Source organism: Balaenoptera acutorostrata, chromosome 10 (genome assembly GCF_949987535.1).
Source record: "Balaenoptera acutorostrata chromosome 10, mBalAcu1.1, whole genome shotgun sequence".
NCBI lineage: Eukaryota > Metazoa > Chordata > Mammalia > Artiodactyla > Balaenopteridae > Balaenoptera > Balaenoptera acutorostrata.
Genome location: NC_080073.1, coordinates 17995598 through 18014856, shown reverse-complemented (window position 1 = coordinate 18014856; position 19259 = coordinate 17995598).

Genomic DNA, 19259 nt, shown 5'->3' with positions numbered 1-19259 from the left:
TCCTCTTGGAGGTTATGGGATCCAATTTGGGGACCAGTGAAAGAAACTTCTCTCTTCTTCCTTCCTCCTCCCCCCCTCATTTCTTTCCTCAGCTGGCCCTTGTCTGGGTGAAAACACAGACCTTCCTGTGGGGATCTTATTGATCGATACCCACATGACACACTAGAGAGGTAGATTTCTCTCTCTGTTGTGACTGCTGTAGTTTGATATTTGCCGTGCCAATAGCCACCACGTGCTGTCTTGTAGTTAAATGACATTTATTTGACAGCCTTTGTCACATGAGTAATCTTTATCCTGTGCTGCCCATTTATCTTCTTCCAGTCTTTTGGTGACAATCTTTGTTCAGATAATAACAGTAGCATGTATTCATCAGTTATTGACCATTTACAGTGTGCCGGGTGCTGGCATGAGTGCTTAAAACATATTTACTCAGAATCCTTGCACCCTTCTCTGAGGTCAGTGATGGCATCATGTTTTTGTTTTGTTAAAAAAAATTAATTAATTAATTAATTTATATATTTTTGGCTGTGTTGGGTCTTCGTTTCTGTGCGAGGGCTTTCTCTAGTTGCGGCGAGCGGGGGCCACTCTTCATCGCGGTGCGCGGGTCTCTCACCATCGCGGCCTCTCTTGTTGCGGAGCGCAGCCTCCAGACGCGCAGGCTCAGCAGTTGTGGCTCACGGGCTTAGTTGCTCCGCGGCATGTGGGATCCTCCCAGACCAGGGCTCGAACCCGTGTCCCCTGCATTAGCAGGCGGACTCTCAGCCACTGCGCCACCAGGGAGGCCCAGGCATCATATTCTGACGGGCGAGGCAGTGAGGTTCGGAGGGTTGAGACATTTTCTTTGACGTGGCAGGTTCCAGCCCTGGTTTCTTGTATTGCCAGCTCATGGTGACGATGAATGGAGACTGATGACTAGGCAGTATTATTGTTTGTTTTAAAATTCTCTACAGTCAGTGCTCTTCCTTATTTCCTGTACTTGGGGAGGATCACACCTCCCACCCCCTGGCCCTTGGTACATTCCTGCTTAAAAGATCGCTTTGGCTTCAGGTGTGTTTTGAGCTATTTCTAATCCATTTCTTGATTTCGTTTTCCCACCGTTTTTCTCAGATGAAGGCTCCTGGAGGACAGTCTGGGCCAGGGTTAGCACTGTTTGATGGAGGACCTCATTGGTCTGAGCACATGAGCCCACTACCCCACTGCCAGGAAAAGAGGAGCGTGGTGATGCCCCCTGGAGGGCTGGGTTTGCCTTGGTCATTGCCATTCTCATCCCAGTCCCCAGGGACACCACTGGCCAGGTGTCTCACCACAGTTGAAATGCCCCATGACCCTGGTGCAGAGAGAAAGTCAATGGTCTGCATTAAGATCGAATCTCTTTCTAATTTAGGTTCTTTAGGAGGGTGCTCAGATATACCAGTCCCCCCATTTCCACCAGATGCAGAAAGAGTACCAACCTAGCTCTCCAGGCTATGCCAGCAAGTGGCGTTCACCAGCTGTGTTTACCCGCCCCCCTCCTCTGGTTGCATTTTCTTCTAAAATGACTGCTTAACAGCTCAATGTAATCTTGATCAGCAAATCCCATTAGGAGATGGTCCCTTTGCAGGACAATCTCATCAGAAATTCCCCTGGAGAAAAAATTATATTAAATTTGGTTGAGGGAATCCTAATTCCGTCCAATACAGCGTCTCTAAAATATATCTTTCTTGTGATGAGACCAGAAACGCCTGTGGATTCATCCTTATCTTGCTGGTACTTGCTTCGTAGAGATTTTATTTTTACTGTAGAAATGATAAATACAGCAAGTGTATTCCATTTGGCTTTCCATGTGAGATAAAATACTTATTGAAATGAGGAGTGTTGGAAGCCTCTGAGACTAGTAAGTCCATAGAACATCTGGAGAAGAGACCAAGAAAATGCTTTTGCAGGTTTTTGTTGTGGGGAGACAAGTGGGACTTGGGCTGTAGGAGGTGGGCGGCTGAAAGTGCTTTGTCTCATTTGAAAAGACGGAACAGGGTTAGGCCAGGAGGTCCCCAAGGAGTTGGGAATCACGTGAACCAAGCCTACTGTAGGCATAACACACTTTATGTGTGAGAGTTGGTTTGCCAGTCCTGGGACTGTTTGCCTGGAATCCAATCTGGGGGAGCAGGGGTGGCCCCTGCAGGCTCCTACAATGCCTGGCTTGGTTGGGCCAATGGGATGCATGGGTGGGAGGTTGGAAGCAGAGGTAGGGGTAGACCAGGGTCTATTTCCTCCCATCCCCACCCTTCTGTCTTGGGCAGTGTCTCTGGCAGCAGCTGTGATTCCTCTGTGGCCTCAGCCCTGTTGCTTCAGGGGTGTGAGGACTTTCTGCTGTTGCTTTTCTCTGGGGCTGCCTCACTGTCCCTTATTGGCTTCTCAGCTCTTTCCTCCTTTGGGTAATCAATTCCCTGCTTTAAATTCCCTCTGCTTCAAATGCAGAGAAGTTTCCATTTTTCTGGCAGGATCCTGAAGGCTACAACCTGAATTCTTTTGTTTTTAGAAGTGGCCCCATGAGAACCATACATGAGGCAGATACATGTTTGGTTTACTCTTCACTTACAGTCGTTCTTGTCTTTCTTGTCTTAATCCTTGGATTCCATCAAGGACCTGTTCTAGACTTGTATCTCAGCTGGTCAGAGCACCATTGGAAAAGAATTGTTGGTTTCATATTGATAAGGTTGATTGACTGGATGGATTTTGGGGGTTCAGTAAATAGACTGAATGCTGCAGCCCCAAAGTTGGGAATAGATAGGAAGCCCAGCACTGCCCTGGTCGTAGAAACGCTCCTGCTACTACTTCCATGGCTGACCTCTAACCTGACTTTCCATCCTGATGATCCCCGAGATTCAGAGTCCTGTTGGATAGAATGCTGTTGACTGAGCTTAAGTCATGAGGCCCCCTCCATCTGTACCAGAGGACATGGGAGTTGGGGAGGAAGGAGCCCCATGCTTTGACTTCCACAATGACTGTGAGTCTCTGTAATTACCATCTCACAAAGACCACACACAAAGGAGAATAGACGATTCCCCAGTGGGAACTGGGCCACTGTTGGGAAGGGGGTATGGAAGCTGGGCAGCCATAGTGGGACAAATATTCGCCACATGCTTGATGAAGGATAGTTCTTGTTCATTACTGTTCCTCTTCCAGCTTCTCTGGGGAGGGTCTGATAGTCACTATTGGTTGTTTTGTTTTTTGACATTCAGCTAAGAGCATCATTTCATTTGTCAGTTTACAGATGAGAAGACAGTGGCCCAAGATGCTGAAATAAATGCCAAAGCTCACACAACTGGAAAAGTAGCACAGCTAGGTTTTGGTTCAGGTGTGTCTGACCCCAAGGCTTTGGATGGCAACCAGGAAGCCTCCTTCTAGAGAAGCTAGTTACGCTCACTTTTGTGGTGGCATCCACCTAGAAGGAGCTCTGTAGGATTATCTCCCTTCAGGGACTCATGATGTATACCATACTAGAGGCTCTGAAAAGTCCTAAAATGATAGACCCTGTAGAGTTTTGTTGAACTTATCATTTACTAGCCCAATTTGACCTTGTAACCCATTATACTTATTAACATCTGTGTAAGGTAGGATTCTCCAGAGAAACAGAACCAACAGGATACATATTTGAAGCTGGAGAGGCAGGGAAGTTGGTGGTGTAATTCCAGGCTGAGTCTGAGGCCTGAGAACCAGGGGAGCCAATGGTGTAAGTCCCAGTCCCAGGGTGGGAGGAGATGAGCTGAGATGTCCCAGCTCCAGCAGGTAGGAAGGACAAGGGGCCATTTCCTCCTTCCTCACCTTTTGTTCTATTCAGACCCTCAATGGATTGAGCCTAATCCAAACTGGACTTTGAGTTCCCCAAGTCAAATGCTAATCTCATCCAGAAAGACACTCGCAGACGCACCAAGAGATAATGTCTAATCTGGGCACGCCATGGCTAGTCAAGGCAACGCATGAAATTAACCATCACAGTATGTCCTCTGATGGACACCATATTGGAAAATTTCACTGCACCGCCGCTCACCCTTCTAGGTGAATAGGTGAGGATGCTCCCGGCTGAAGATGACCAGCGCAGGGGCTTTGACTGCTGTAAGGGATGGCGGGAGATATTCTGGTAACTCAGCGTGCTGTGCCGCACCGGTGCGGACTATGCCATGCAGTTTTGGTGCCAGGCCAGAAATTCTGGACTTTTTCTTCTCATTCTCAAATAAATAGGCATGCCACCTTGCTACGTCACCTCATAAAATGATTGAAATGGATTTAAATAGATTTTTGGGACTGTTATGACATCACTTAAGGTAACCAGAAGTCTCCCAGGTGTTTCAAAATTACATTTGGGGCCAACATTGGTTTCAATGTTTTGTTACTAGATTATTGTATTCTGGGATTAGAGGCACACTCCTGATGCCATCTTGTCTTTCCCCAACCAAGATGAATAGAAAAGAGGATTCTATAATTTCATTCATGCATTTTTAATTAAAAAAGCAATCCTGCCTCAAATCTTTTACATCTGACTTTGTTTTAGAAATCAACACAGTAATCTTTCCAGATGGAGTTTTCTAGCATGCATGTGTATGGGTGTGGGTGTTAATGGTGGCAGCAGTGGTGGTCATTTCCTGGTATCTTCATTAGAGAATTAAAGAATAAGGTCTCTGAAGAATGACAGTGACTGTATTTGAACTGTCAGCCATCTTCCCATGACACATTGCAGCTTGCATCTTTTGGCTGTAAAGCTGCAATACTATAAATCTGGAAAGAGACAGGCAAATTACAAATTAGGCATCTTGTGCTATTAGCTGCAGATTTCATGATAAATTCTGCACATAAAAATTTCCCTGCAATGGTTCTATCTATGAGAATTTGTACTCCATATATATCTTTCAAAATGAAGATCGATGAATAATGCTTTGGCTAAGCAATAAATACATAATGAAGCATCACCTTTGATCTTTCTTGCTTTCTATGAGGTCAGAGTTGGGATAGGTTATAAATCATGATTTATGCCTTTAAATCTCTGTTTTTTTTTTTTTTTAAGTAGCCTCTTCCCCCCATTGGTTTGATTTTGAGGTGTTTAATTATTCATCAATCTGCAGTACTTTCACTTCTTCGATATTAGGTATATTTGTTTAATTTTGGATACCATTTGGTTTTTGAGGTTTGCCTTTGTTTTTCCATCTCAGTGTATCGTTTTGTTTTTAATCTATTGCATTTTAATAACATCACTGTGAAGACTTAGCTGAAGTAATAAAAACATAAAACACATCTGTATATACATGGGATCAACTGCAATGGAAATCATAGATTTTTAAATAGAATTCTGAGGCATTTTCTTCACTGGGTACATCTTTTTCTATTTTTCTTCAAAACTCAAACATCTAAATGCTCACGGGAGCCGTGGGGGCTCAAACACATGGGATGTTTCTCCTGCAGTTATAATGACTTTTAAAATACTGCTCGATGGTATAGGCATTTGATGAGAAGGAATTTTTTAAAATAGTGTTTCTTTATAAGATAATTGATTAATAGTAAGAGAAAACTCGAGTTGGTTTTGCAAACCCGGGGATGAGGTGCAGGGGGGAGGCACACACACTTTTGAACCTAGAGAGACAGCACGCAAATTCCTTTTTATCTCAGTGGTTGGTTTTAAATTTTAGGGTTGATGGATAGACAAGACCATAATGTATCTAGCCCCTCAATTTTCTGCTATCTGATGTTAAAATACATCCATCAACCTTTTAGCATAACTTGATGCTATAATTGGATACTGGCAAAAGCTTGTTTCATACATTACTTCTGTTAATTTGTTTTTATGCCCCAGTTAAATTTCCCTGCCACTCAGTACCTCATGGGGAAGAAACAGTTGGCAACATACCTAAGAAAAACCCTGGAGTTCCTCACATACAGGGTAAAATACCTCTTTTCTCCCGTATATTGTCTTCGTACCTTGAGAGTTAGTTCTGCTAAGGTTGAGGTTGTGGAAACAGCACAGAATATTTTAGTGAAAGCATCACCTCATTAAGCATCCTTAGCAAGGATTGAATATGGCCTTGTGGCCACTCTCGTGAATATAGTCCCTGCACTAAAAAACATTTATCGCCACCATTAAAAAAAGAATTTTTAAAATGAGTTTGAAAGAAAGCCATTACCTCCTTAACTACCAAATAAACTCAGTGGTCTATGTATATTATGATGAAATATCTCTGGTGCTTCCATCTTATTCTCTTTGTTCCATAAGCTGTAATTCATACCACGCTTTTGCTGACATTCGGGTAACTCTCCTCTCCAGGTCCCTTCCCACGCCCGTCAGCAACCTTTGCTCACTTATGGTTTTTTGCTTTGTTTGCTTTATGCTCTTGCTTTCATCTTGGAATCAACTTGTTTGTTCATTATTTTCTTTTTAGCTGCATGTGTGCAGGTATGTGTGGATATAGCCTAAGGTATAGAAACTTGAAATAAAAGTTTGTTGCTATAGAGGGTGGTAGGAACAGGTTATCATAGCAAGCATTACTTTTAGATTTCTGTGAGTGTTTCTTGCAAATACTGTAATTCACTGATAAGTATAGACTAGACTGCGTCATATTTGGGAAAACTTAAATGAATTGACCTAGATCATCAGGAATAGAGAAGTATCCAGTTACTCCACCATCAAACTGACCAAGGTCTAAAAATTTAGTTTCTCGAAAGCTCCATGAATCCTAAGAAGACATAGTCAACAGTTTTCCATTCCGAGGGGGCAGAGCACAAAAGTTTTCCTTCTCATTTTCTCTTGGCTGCTTTGCAGTAGGTTCTGAATATGGCTGTGCTCTGTCTTTAAAGGAAACAATAGGAGTGGAGTTTGGCAAAGTCTTTTGTAGGAGTAATAGAATCCCTGGGAGGTCTGAATTTTTCTGCCGGTCAGCCGTTTTACTAGCCTTGTTCCTAAAATATACCCAGCAACATCCAAAATGCTTTGGGCAAGAATTAGCTAAGTCTCTCTCTTCAACTGGCCATTCTTTAAAATTCATTGCAAATCATTGGTACCATTTTATGACTGGAGGTTTCCTGAACTTAATCCCAAGTCTTCTAATGCCAAGGGGCTTCCAGGAAAACAACTAACCAACAAGCAAGTAAACAAACAAACACCATATCTAAGTGGGTGAATGTTCATGTTCATTTTCAGCTCATAATCTCTCTAGTGTGGTTGAGACCCCAGACTGTGTCCATGGAAGTTCCCACCTGTGACTTCCAGGGCTGGCAAGCAGGACGAAGAACAAAAGACTTTGTGGTTGCAGAGGGGCAGGCGGGGTAGGGGACAAGTCAGGAGATGTGGTCTTAATTCCTCCCATCTCTCCTTCCTTCCTAGATGTGACCTGACACCCCCCCTAAGGTTCGCTTTCTCATCTCGGGAGTCAGGATAAGGCCAGGGATATGAAAGCAAACAAAGTAACAGATGCGGAAACACTTATTAATAACATACATTTCTTAATGATTGTTATTTGGATTGATTTGTGGCAGGACCAGCGTCATGGGAGATGAGCAATTCAGTCACACCGGGCTCATGCTCAGAAGGGCCCTGAGCTTGGTTGAATGCTCTCCTGTTGCCATCTTGAAATTCTCCATACTTTTTGAATACAAGGCTCCACAGCCCCACACTTTGATCTTGCACTGGGTCCCCCAGTTATGTAGCCAATCCTGATTGTGAGCCCACATTTGGTTTGCACAGATGGATTTGTCCACCTAACAGGTGTTACTGGGCCCTGCTCTGGGCAGATGTGATTCTTAGTCCCGCGTCTGTTTCCATCCTCACAAAAAGGCAGCGGCAGATTGTCTGGGAAGCCGGTGCCCCTGAAGCCTCTGGGTCCCTCTCTTGCACGGCCCCCTCCAAGGCTTTGGGACGACCTTTAGAGGTTTTGAAAGTATATTTATGCAAAACTGTATGACCTTCCGCTCCATCTCTGCATCCACCTCTGCTGTCAGGGAGCACTGTTTTGAGATTTACGGGAGTGTTTCTGGTTGTCATAGTAATCGGAGGGGGGCCATGCTGGCCCTTGGTGGGCAGGGTTAAGGGTTGCTAGACTGTCTGACATGCACACGCAGTCCCACATGTTAGAGAATTTCCTTCCTTCCCGTGTGATATCCCACGTGATGTTCAAATGACTTAACCAGACATTCTTGTAAGTGAACACTGGTTTCTGTTTACAGAAGGCAGGATCTTAGTGCCATTTTCCACGTAAGTACAATACATTTTTGCATGGTTTTAATATACACTGAATCATCCAGGAATGCAACTGCAGTAAAGTAAAAATAGAGGGCATATTATAGTGTGCTTCATCTGGAACTTTACTAAGAATTATCCTCTATTATTGAGGGGACTGAGGGCAACAGTGCTAGTGGTTCTTAACCCCTGATATGGCACTCTTGTCTGAGTCTACACTGGCTGAGGCTTTCAGGGTGCTCTGATGCACATATATACACAGGTATACTTATGTAGGCTTTATTTAGATATGTCCAGTCCAGACCTAGTGATGATGAGGAGGTCCAAGCATCTGACATCTTGTTTTTTTTTAAAATAAATTTATTTATTTATTTATTTATGGCTGCATTGTGTCTTCATTGCTGTGTGCGGGCTTTTCTAGTTGCAGCGAGAGGGGTCTACTCTTTGTTGCGGTGCGTGGGCTTCTCATTGCGGTGGCTTCTCTTGTTACGGAGCACGGGCCCTAGGCATGTGGGCTTCAGTAGTTGTGGCACGCGGGCTCAGTAGTTGTGGCTCGCGGGCTCTAGAGCGCAGGCTCAGTAGTTGTGGCGCATGGGCTTAGTTGCTCCGCGGCGTGTGGGATCTTCCCGGACCAGGGCTTGAAGCCGTGTCCCCTGCATTGGCAGGCAGCTTCTTAACCACTGAGCCACCAGGGAAGCCCCTGACATCTTGTTATAGGTCTAGTTACTGTTGTTCCAGCAAACTAGAGCTTCTGGGCCAAATCCATCCCGTGGTCTGTTTCTGTACAGCCCATGAGCTAAGATTGATTCTTACATTTCTAAAGGGTTGTGTATATAAAAAAAAAAAAAAAAAAAGGAGTATGCAACAGACTCTCCGTGGCCCGCAAAGCCTGCAGTGTTTACTAAATGATCCTTTACCAGAAAGGTTTGCTGACCCCTGGTCCACCATAATAATGTTCAAGCACCTATATATCACAATACATAGTTCATTCTAATTATTTTCTTTTTTATTTCTCCTTTATGTTAGAGTCAGGACAAGGTATTGATTTAAGCAACTTGTCAGCTGGTAGGATATTTACTACTTTCTTTCCGAACAGTAGATGATGATGTTATCCATGACCTCGCCATCTCTTGGCTCAAGGTGACCTTCATTCTCTAGCTGGCCCTTCCCACCTGGGAGCAACGCTAGCTTTGGGTGAGCAGGAAATGCGTATCTCCTCATTCCTCCTGCCTCCAGAGAAGCAGGAACTCCTATTACCCTCTCTCTCCCCAAAGGAGAAGGAGTGACGTCTGACGATATTTGCAAGAAGGAACGGGGCATGTGCAACTCAGTGGCCTTCTCTTTTTTGGGATGATCTGTCTTCAAGATGATCGTATTATTGGCTGTTCATGTGATAAGCTTACTAGGGTGGGGCCTGCCCGTAAGACAGATGCCTTTGGTTTTTAAGGCTGAAATTAGAGAGTTCAATGGTGACTTTAAGAAGCTTCCTCCTCCAGTAATAAAGCTGATATTGTTTATCTGTATCATTGACTCCTATGTCAGTCTCTCTGAATTAGATTTGTATACAGGAGTGGAGAAACAGTGGTATTTAACCACCAACTTCCAAACCCCATGTATGACCACAATTCATGGTTTCATTTCACTAGTTTAGCAACCTGGAAAGAAAAGGTTCCTTTCTCTGTATCGTGTTAACAGAAGTCTCCATCTGACCCTCCTTGGCTAGGCCTGAGTCACATGTGTATCCTTGAACCAATCATACAGATCAGCCACGTCTGAGGGTCAGCCCCACTGGGGTCACAGACACAGTGTGCAGAGAAAGGGTGGGTGTCTTAAGACAGTGCTTTCCAAACTGTAACGTACAAACGAATTACCTGGGTACCTTTTTAAAATGCAGGCTCTGATTCAGTAGGCTCCTCGGGTGGGGCCTGAGATTCTGCGTTTCTGACAAGCTCCCAGGGGATGCTGATGCTGCTGGCCCACGGACCATCCTTTGCGTAACAAGGTTTTAAGGAACATTTTAGTGTGGTTACCATAGGGGTAAAGACGGTGGGCAGGGGAAGAAAACCACAGATGCTCATCACGCTTCCTATTGCCCACCTCTTCTGCTCAGTGAACGTGAGTCCCAAATTTCCCATGAAACTTTCCTCAGCAACTGCAATCCACAGGGATCTGTTCCTCAGTGATCTCTCTAATGGTTACTGTACGAAATTAATCCAATTTTAAAAAACATTTTTACTTATTTATTTATTTATTTTATACAGCAGGTTCTTATTAGTTATCTATTTTATACATATTAGTGTATATATGTCAATCCCAATCTCCCAGTTCATCCCACCACCACCCTGCCCTCCCACTTTCCCCCCTTGGGGTCCATACGTTTGTTCTCTACATCTGTGTCTCTATTTCTGCCTTACAAACAGGTTCATCTGTACCATGTTTCTAGATTCACATACATGTGTTAATACACGATATTTGTTTTTCTCTTTCTGACTTACTTCACTCTGTATGACAGTCTCTAGGTCCATCCATGTCTCTACAAATGACCCAATTTTGCTCCTTTTTATGGTGGAGTAATACTCCATTGTATACATGTACCACATCTTCTTTATCCATTCGTCTGTCGATGGGCATTTAGGTTGCTTCCATGACCCGGCTATTGTAAATAGTGCTGCAGTGAACACTGGGGTGCATGTGTCATTTTTTTTTTTTTTTGGTATTTATTTATTTATTTATATCTTTATTAGAGTATAATTGCTTTACAATGTTGTGTTAATTTCTGCTGTATAACAAAGTGAATCAGCACTATGTATACATATATCCCCATATCCCCTCCCTCTTGCATCTCCCTCCCACCCTCCCCATCCCACCCCTCTAGGTAGTCACAAAGCACCGAGATGATCTCCCTGTGCTATGCACCTGCTTCCCACTAGCTATTTATTTTACGTTTGGTAGTGTATATATGTCAATGCTACTCTCTCACTTTGTCCCAGCTTACCCTTCCCCCTCCCCATGTCCTCAAGTCCATTCTCTGCATCTGCTTCTTTATTCCTGTCCTGCCCCTAGGTTTATCAGAACCTTTTTTTTTTGGTTCCATCTATATGCGTTACCATACGGTATTTGTTTTTCTCTTTCTGACTTACTTCACTCTGTATGACAGACTCTAGGTCCATCCACCTCACTACAAATAACTCAATTTCGTTTCTTGTTATGGCTGAGCAATATTCCATTGTATATATGTGCCACATCTTCTTTATCCATTCATCTGTCGATGGACACTTAGGTTGCTTCCATGTCCTGGCTATTGTAAATGGTGCTGCGGTGAACATTGTGGTACATGTCTCTTTTTGAATTATGGTTTTCTCAGGGTATATGCCCAGTAGTGGGATTGCTGGGTCATATGGTAGTTCTATTTTTAGTTTTTTAAGGAATCTCCCTACTGTTCTCCATAGCGGCTGCATCAATTTACATTCCCACCAGCAGTGCAAGAGGGTTCCCTTTTCTCCACACCCTCTCCAGCGTTTGTTGTTTGTAGATTTTTTGATGATGGCCATTCTAACTGGTGTGAGGTGATACCTCATTGTAGTTTTGATTTGCATTTCTCTAATAATTAGTGATGTTGAGCAGCCTTCATGTGCTTCTTGGCCATCTGTATGTCTTCTTTGGAGAAAAGTCTATTTAGGTCTTCTGCCCATTTTTTGATTGGGTTGTTTGTTTTTTTTAATATTGAGCTGCACGAGCTCTTTATATATTTTGGAGATTAATCCTTTGTCTGTTGATTCGTTTGCAAATATTTTCTCCCATTCTGAGGGTTGTCTTTTCGTCTTGTTTATAGTTTCCTTTGCTGTGCAAGAGCTTTTAAGTTTCATTAGGTCCCATTTGTTTATTTTTGTTTTTATTAATCCAATTGTTTATGGTGGTAAGACATACAGATGTGAAAAAAAATCCTTGAGGAGAAATACATCCTTAAAAAACTAAAAGAACGGAAGAAACATTGTTTCCCACATTGGAGGACTATTCTGTAGAGCTTTTACTATAAGTCCATCCATTCTGCAGGTAGATTGGGACTGAGAGGCTTCTGTGGCCACAGGATAGATAACTTGCTTTGCTGGAGAAAATTGGTTCTACATTCCAAACCAATAATTTATAAAAAACAGTCTTCTGGAACAAAAAATACTTGGTTGAGCAAGTTTCTTCCATTGCTTGGGAATAAGCAAGAAACCTATATATCATTTGAGAGTAGTATATGCCAATGTGGTAACAGTGGTTTATCTGAAGTTGATGGGCTTGTTCCTTAGTTAGCTAATGCTCTGTAACAAAACATTCCAAAAATTTAGTGGCTTAAAACAACAACCATTCATTTGACTCGGGAGTCTGCCATCTGGGCAGGGTTTGGCGAGGATAGCTCATCTGTGCTCTGCTTGGCATCAGTTGGTGGGGGGCGGGCGTGGGAATAGGAGGCTGGAGTCACCTGGCGGGTCACTGGTGTGTCTTTTGCAGACTCAAACAGCCGGGGCTGGACAGCTGGAGCTTAGCGGTTATCTTCTATTTAGTTTCTCCTTGTGATCTCTTCAGCATGGAGACTCCTTTCATGTCCATCCAGGGCTCCCAAAGCCTATGTTGAGAGAGAGAGAGACAGAGAGACAGAGAGAGAGAGAGAGAGACAGAGGGAGAGAGAGAAAGGGGGAAGGGTGGAGAACGCAGCTGCAGCCCCATCACCTTTTATGACCAATCCTTGGAAACTATACAGCATCACTTGCACTGAATTTTAAGTGATCAGTGCAGTTTCAAAGACCCACATAGCTTCAAGGGGAGGAAACATGGATTCTCAATGTGAAGTATCCATATCACAGTGTAAGAAGAGCTTGAGGGGTAGTGTGTGTGTGTATGTGTGTGTTTATAGCCATCTTTAGAAAATTAAAACTGCCGCAGAGGCTATGAGTGACATTATAGCCGTTAAAAAATACGTACCTTTTTGATTTTTTCAAAGAGAACATATTGTTTTAATAACCAGAAAATATTACAGTAAAGCAACTTTGATAAAAAGGACTTTGTATAGAATCTTAGAACCAAAGACTTGGCTAATATCTAGTGTGTTTCTTGGCCCTAATCTCGTAGCCCCTCTGATCACTTATTATGACTGAATCAAGCCTGCTCAGCACAGAACAAGCCATTGGTAACCTGGCTGGCCAAATCACAAACAAATTGATTTCTTCTCAGTACTTCTTGATATTTTAGACCAGCAGCAAGTGAAAAGCTGACGATTTTCTAAGTCAAATTAGAGAACCCCAGCCCCGAAACACTTGTCAATCCTTTCTGTTCAGTGGAACTGTGCAATTGCGGAGACTGGGGTTGGGCTCCGACAACAATATCACAGCTGCAGGACGTGGCGGCACGTGGAGTACGGCGTCTAATAATCTCAAACTCCCCATCACGGCCCGGCCACATAAGGAGAGCGACAGAAACACTCAGAGAATGAAAACATCCATCAAAGGCTGACAAACCTCTGACATAGATGTCCTTTCTCTTACTAAAGGAGCTAGTTCAATGTGATGGAGCTGCTCATAAAAATTCTTTGGTGGTCCTAATGAAACAGCTTTGTATGCCCCATCTCCTTCCTTGTTAGGTGAGCAGAAAAGAGGCACTAGAATGTTCGGTGGCTAACACTGTAGTCTAACGCAAGGAGACCAGTGACACCCAACTCAGTTGCCTTTTGGAATTGGTGATGACTTGGTGGTGAATTGTTTGAATGGTGGTCTTTGCCACTGAGGGGCTCGCTTTGTCATTGTAGCCAAAGAGAAGATGCTTTAGAGCCAGCGGGAGGTGAGGGGGACAGGATCTGCTCTTCCCTCCATGAGTCTACTGTGTTGCTTTTTTCTATCATCAAAGATGGTACCTTGAGGCAAGTGAGCTTCTTCTTCTAGGGCTCAACAGAGGAGAATGATATGTTCCATGCTGGAGGAAAAACTGGTTTCAGAGGCATTAGTGAATAAGGTACTTTAGTTGCAACATGGTCATTCTTAGGTTGTGTCCCCTTCTTACCTCACCTGCATTGACCACAAAACATGTGGGGTGACAGGACATTGTCTTGGTCCACAGTAATTACTTCCTGTTTTCCAGTGTCCACTGCCAGGAACTTTGATTCCGGTGGCACCCTTGCTTTCCTGACATTGAAAGGGGTGGCCTCTTTGGCCAAGTAGGAGACCTGTGGCCTGTGGGCCCTTGTCCTCCTGTGCTCTACACAGCCATCCCTCCTGAGATCTGGCCACCTCCCAGGGCGCAGGCAGGGAGCAGGGACTTCTCCTGGCAATGTAGATTGTGACTATTCTCAGGACCCAGAGACCCCTGTCTTCTTCCCAGTCTGGGGGGATTCCTCTTCCTCCTCGTTCTCCTTCCTTTCCAAGCCTCTTGTTTCTCGGCTCATCTAGCATTATGGCTTTCCTGGAGTTGGGCTTTCATAAAACACCGAGAAGGTGGCAACATCAGTCTGCTTCGGCTTTCTTTCCTATTAAACAAACAAACAAAAATCCCTGAAACAGTCTAGAAGGGACTGTCTACCTTCCAGGAGGGGAAAACAGAGAGAAAAACATATAAAGCAACTTCTCAGAAACATAGCCTTCTCTATCACCGATTCTGGCATAGCGTGCTCTTCTGCAGATGAGGAAATCAAGGCCTGGGTAGACGAAGGGATTTGGACACAGTGACGTTATTAGAGGCTGCTCTAGGCCGAGGTTCTGCCAGTCAAAGCCCAGTATGTCTGAGTATGTCTCCATCTGTTGGAACCAACTCTGCTCGTCAAATGGGTGATGCACTTCTGAGTGCTTACTCTTGGCACGGCTACGACTTCTGTCCTCTGGACAGATAGGGGGACTGTCAGAGCACCTTGGAATTCCAGCTTTCAAGCCGCCATAGTTGTGTGATTTTGGACAATTCACCAGCCCTCTCTTGATCTCCAATTTTTAAAATCTAAAACACTTCCTAGATCAACCTCAAGAGATGGTGAGGATTAGAGGAAAATTCTGGAAGTCTTCAGTGCATTGTAAGCCCCCCAAGGGTGGGGTGTAAGTGATCAGAATTGCTATGATCTGCCTTTGCTTGCTTCAGACTTCAAGGGTTCGTTTTCTTCATCTCTTCTAGTCTTAAAAATCTCCACAGAGTCGTGACATCACAATATGGGCATTAGAGACATTTATTTGCTTATTATTGTTTTTACGACCTGCGACTATCTCTTGCCTCGTTGGGATTTGACTCCTCCTACACAGAAGTAGTTTGGGATGTCATCCTGTTGACAGAAGTCACTGAACAATTAACCTGTGTCCTTGATAGTTTGTTACCAACCTCTGTGCTTTGGTGATGTGTGGCCCTGGGCATCTCAATGAACCATTGTTCCTCCCTGGTCTACTGTGAAAGGGGTTGACTGTGTCTAGGGCAGCTCTATCCTGGAGGAAGAAGTTCTCCTTATTGAAAATAAAAGGTTCTTCTCACATCTGCTTTGCCAATACAGCCCCTTCCCTTGCTCAAGACCTGTAGGTCTTAGGTGCCAAGTAAAGCAGAATGCTTCTTTTGTAGGTCTTTGTTACCATCAACATAATGAAACTCTTGTTTACTTAACGACTTCTTTCCTGACCAGATTGAGTTACCAGGGGTCAGGGCTCCTCTATTCTTTCTAGTATCTCCGACACCATGTAGCCAGATATTTCGCATATTGTATTTGGTGGATAAAGCTTGTTTTGAGCTGAATTTTACTCCTGAGTTGCCTTCTCCAAACAGAATGGCTGGTGGACTTATGAGCTGTTGGTATTAACCTAGCAAGTTTATTTTGCAGATAAATTGCTTGTTTAACTGCAGAGGGTGAGTAGAGAGACTCATCTTGTGCCATGTATGATTGCACCAGATAGTATGTTGAAGTAGGAGAAATCATGGCGTTGGCAGACCTGATGTCTTTCTGCTGCAGCTGCCAAAACGCCTCTAGAATTACTTTGGAAATTGCCTTGAAAATAAGCAGACTCAGAATTTCAGAAGGTCATGAGACCAGAATGCATATATGTTAGGTGTGAGGGAAGTGTTTAAAAATACATGTTTTAGGCTTTACTGTCAGAGATGAATGTTCAGTGGGTTTGAGATGGGACCCAGGGATCTACATATTTAACAGCCCCAGATGTTCAGATGAAGGTGGTCCTCAGAACACGGTTTGAGAAACACCGATATTTTCTCCCAGTTCCTGAACAAAAAGAAAACCGAACATCAGAATGATAGGCAACGTTGAGATTTCTGAAGTATTGTGTTGACTAAAAAAAATTATTCACAACCTACAAGTTGAGAGTTCTGTGTTATTTGGTGGGAATTTTTAGGACTTCAAGCCCGGGAGGCGGCATCTCAAGTCAGCTTTAGAGAACTGCTCCGAGGAGGCGAGAGGGGAGCTAGGATGTATAGGAGTTTTGCAACAAAGGGCTGGTAGTCTGAATGTCAAAAGATTATTGTTAATTAAAGAAAACCAGATATCCCAAGTTAAGGAATTTAGCGCTTTTTTATGTATGGGAAGATGCAAGAGTCTGGGCTCACTGAAATCATTCCCTTGATATGCACCTCAGCTATCTGGGGCCAGTATCTTGGAGTTTCCTCAGGGCTCACCATAGGGAGTGGCTGCAGTCTGATGGCTGCTAGGTGGCAGGTATTCTTTCCTTCCTGAGTTCCCTCAGGGCTCACCGTCACACAGCAGAGGGCTGCAATTGCTGCTGACTGTGACATCCTTTGTTTACTGATATGGCAGGAAATATCCCATTTCTCAAGTGAAAAGTTGCATGACTCAAAATTTCGGAGAAGGATGAAATCCTTAGAATGCAACGTGGGCAAAATACACACTTGCAAGGTGAAGTTCAAATGTGGAAGACTGATGTCCTGGTTATCTGCTGCTGCATAGACAACTATCTAATTTGTAGGTTAAAATAACCATTTTATTTTGTTTTCGAATTCTGGGGGGTCAGGAATTGGCGAAGGGCTTGGCAGGGCAGTTGGAGTCTGACTCACAGGCCATCAGCTGGGCCCACAGAGCCGGGAGATCCACTTCCACGACGGCCTTTACAAGCACATGCCCGATGCCAGCAGTGCTTCTTGGTTTCTCTCTGTCCACATCCTGCAAGGCCTCTCCGTGTGGCTCGACCTTTCCGAGCATGGTGGTTTCAGCGTAACTGTACTTTTTCACGGTGGCTGACTTTGGAGGAGCAGGAACAGGAGACCCGCAGGCCAGTGAAGGGCTACGTGTGTAACTGGCGCGGTGTTGCTTCTGGGGCATCGCACTGGTGAAGGCTGCCCAGGTTTAAGGGGATAAAGGAATATACTCCACCACCGGATAGGGTGTTGGGAGGTCTCATTGCAAAAAGAGCCTGTGGGTTGGAGGATGTTGTTGAAGCCATCCTTGGAAAATACAGTCTGCCATGTGTACCTTGCCCGGGATTAGGCAAAGAAGAGGTCTCCTGGGGGATGCCTGCCTAGGGAGGGGGTCCCGTTGTATGTATCCTTTAGGAACAAGTGCATATATTGGTAATGAAAATGGGGGGGGGTAGACTGTTACAGCACATGCTTAATAATCTCCATATTTACAGAATGTTTGCTCTGTTACTTTGCATATTTTCTTGGCATTTTTGAGAAATGCAAACTCCCATCACACACACACTTTCACACGTATTCTCTTTGTCCTGTGTACCTTCGTGAAGAGTGAGACTCCGCATAACATGTGCCTACCATTTCCTGGATGGCCTTGGAATGTTCACCTGTACTCATGGGTCACTTTTCAATTTACATATCCTCTGACTTTTTTTTTCTAGTTAAAAAAATTCATAACCTCATGTCTTTGCTCCTTAGTGGTATTTCCTCTTTTCCAATCATGCTTTAAAATCCAATTTCATTGTCCCATTAGATGTGGTTCTTCTATTTCGATTTCTGCTTTTTCACTCTTTGCAATTGGTGCTATCACATCAGTGACACTGACTAGTGGTTTTATTACACAAGAGCGCAAAAGAATTGCCTTTCCTCCACTTTTATAAATGTCGTACCCACATTCGGGCTGTGCATAGATTTCGCTGAAATAACCTGAACTCGTTAGTTGTTCCGCAAATAGCTCCTCTCTCTGTTTATGCTAATACTTTATGCTGAACAACAATTTCACACTTAGAACTGTCCCTGTTGGTGTGTCTGTTTTAAATGTCATCTGCTCATATTTGTCAACGTGGAATGAGCTTACTTAAATTGGATTTCTTGGGTCCAAGACACTTCTGATTTTCCTAATGACCAAATAAGCAAAAAAGCAGAACCGATTAAGAAGAAAAAAAGAAATCGCAGGCATACACAATCTCCAAGCAGTCAGGGTTTGTTTAAAGCTGCTTTGTTCGGCAGGAATGGTTAATAAAAGAAACATTTCCCCAAAGAATTGTTGTGGTGTTTAATTAAACTCCTTTCGCATAGGTTTGTAATATAGCATTGGACAATATTTGGTCAGTTTCTCTGCCTCTCTTTCTTAGTCACAGGCTGGACTTGATTGGATCCCAGGTCCTAAGGGAACATTAGGAACAGAGAGAGCCAGGCTGCATCCGATGAAAAGTTAATTGTGTTTAAGCTGTGTTGGAAACCAGCCTCCTGTGCACTTCAGCTGAGAGCCAAGTTCAACATGCAGGTGCCCTGGCTGTCTGGCTGGATCCACGGCCAAGAGTTGTCTGACACAGAGTTTAGCAGCACAGAGGCTCGTGATCGTGGAAGAGGCCTGTCCGCAGCCTCACCTTTTAGTTGTCATGGGCTCTGGAACAATGCACAGTGGAGGTGATTCATTCTGCTGGGGGGGCTGGAAGTTGGGGTTTTCTCTTTGAAAAAAGGGCTCCTGGGCAGCAGTTTCAACATATAGTTCGTTAAGACTCAGAAGTGTCTTGTGGGAAAGCGCTGATGAATTGCTCTAAATGATCAGGAAACTAATCGCTGTTGGAATTGTTGAAGAAGTATTTCATCTGGCTTTCTTCCTGCCCTTGAACTGAAACTCACTATACCAGAGCAGACACATGTCGTGGGCCATGTTTTT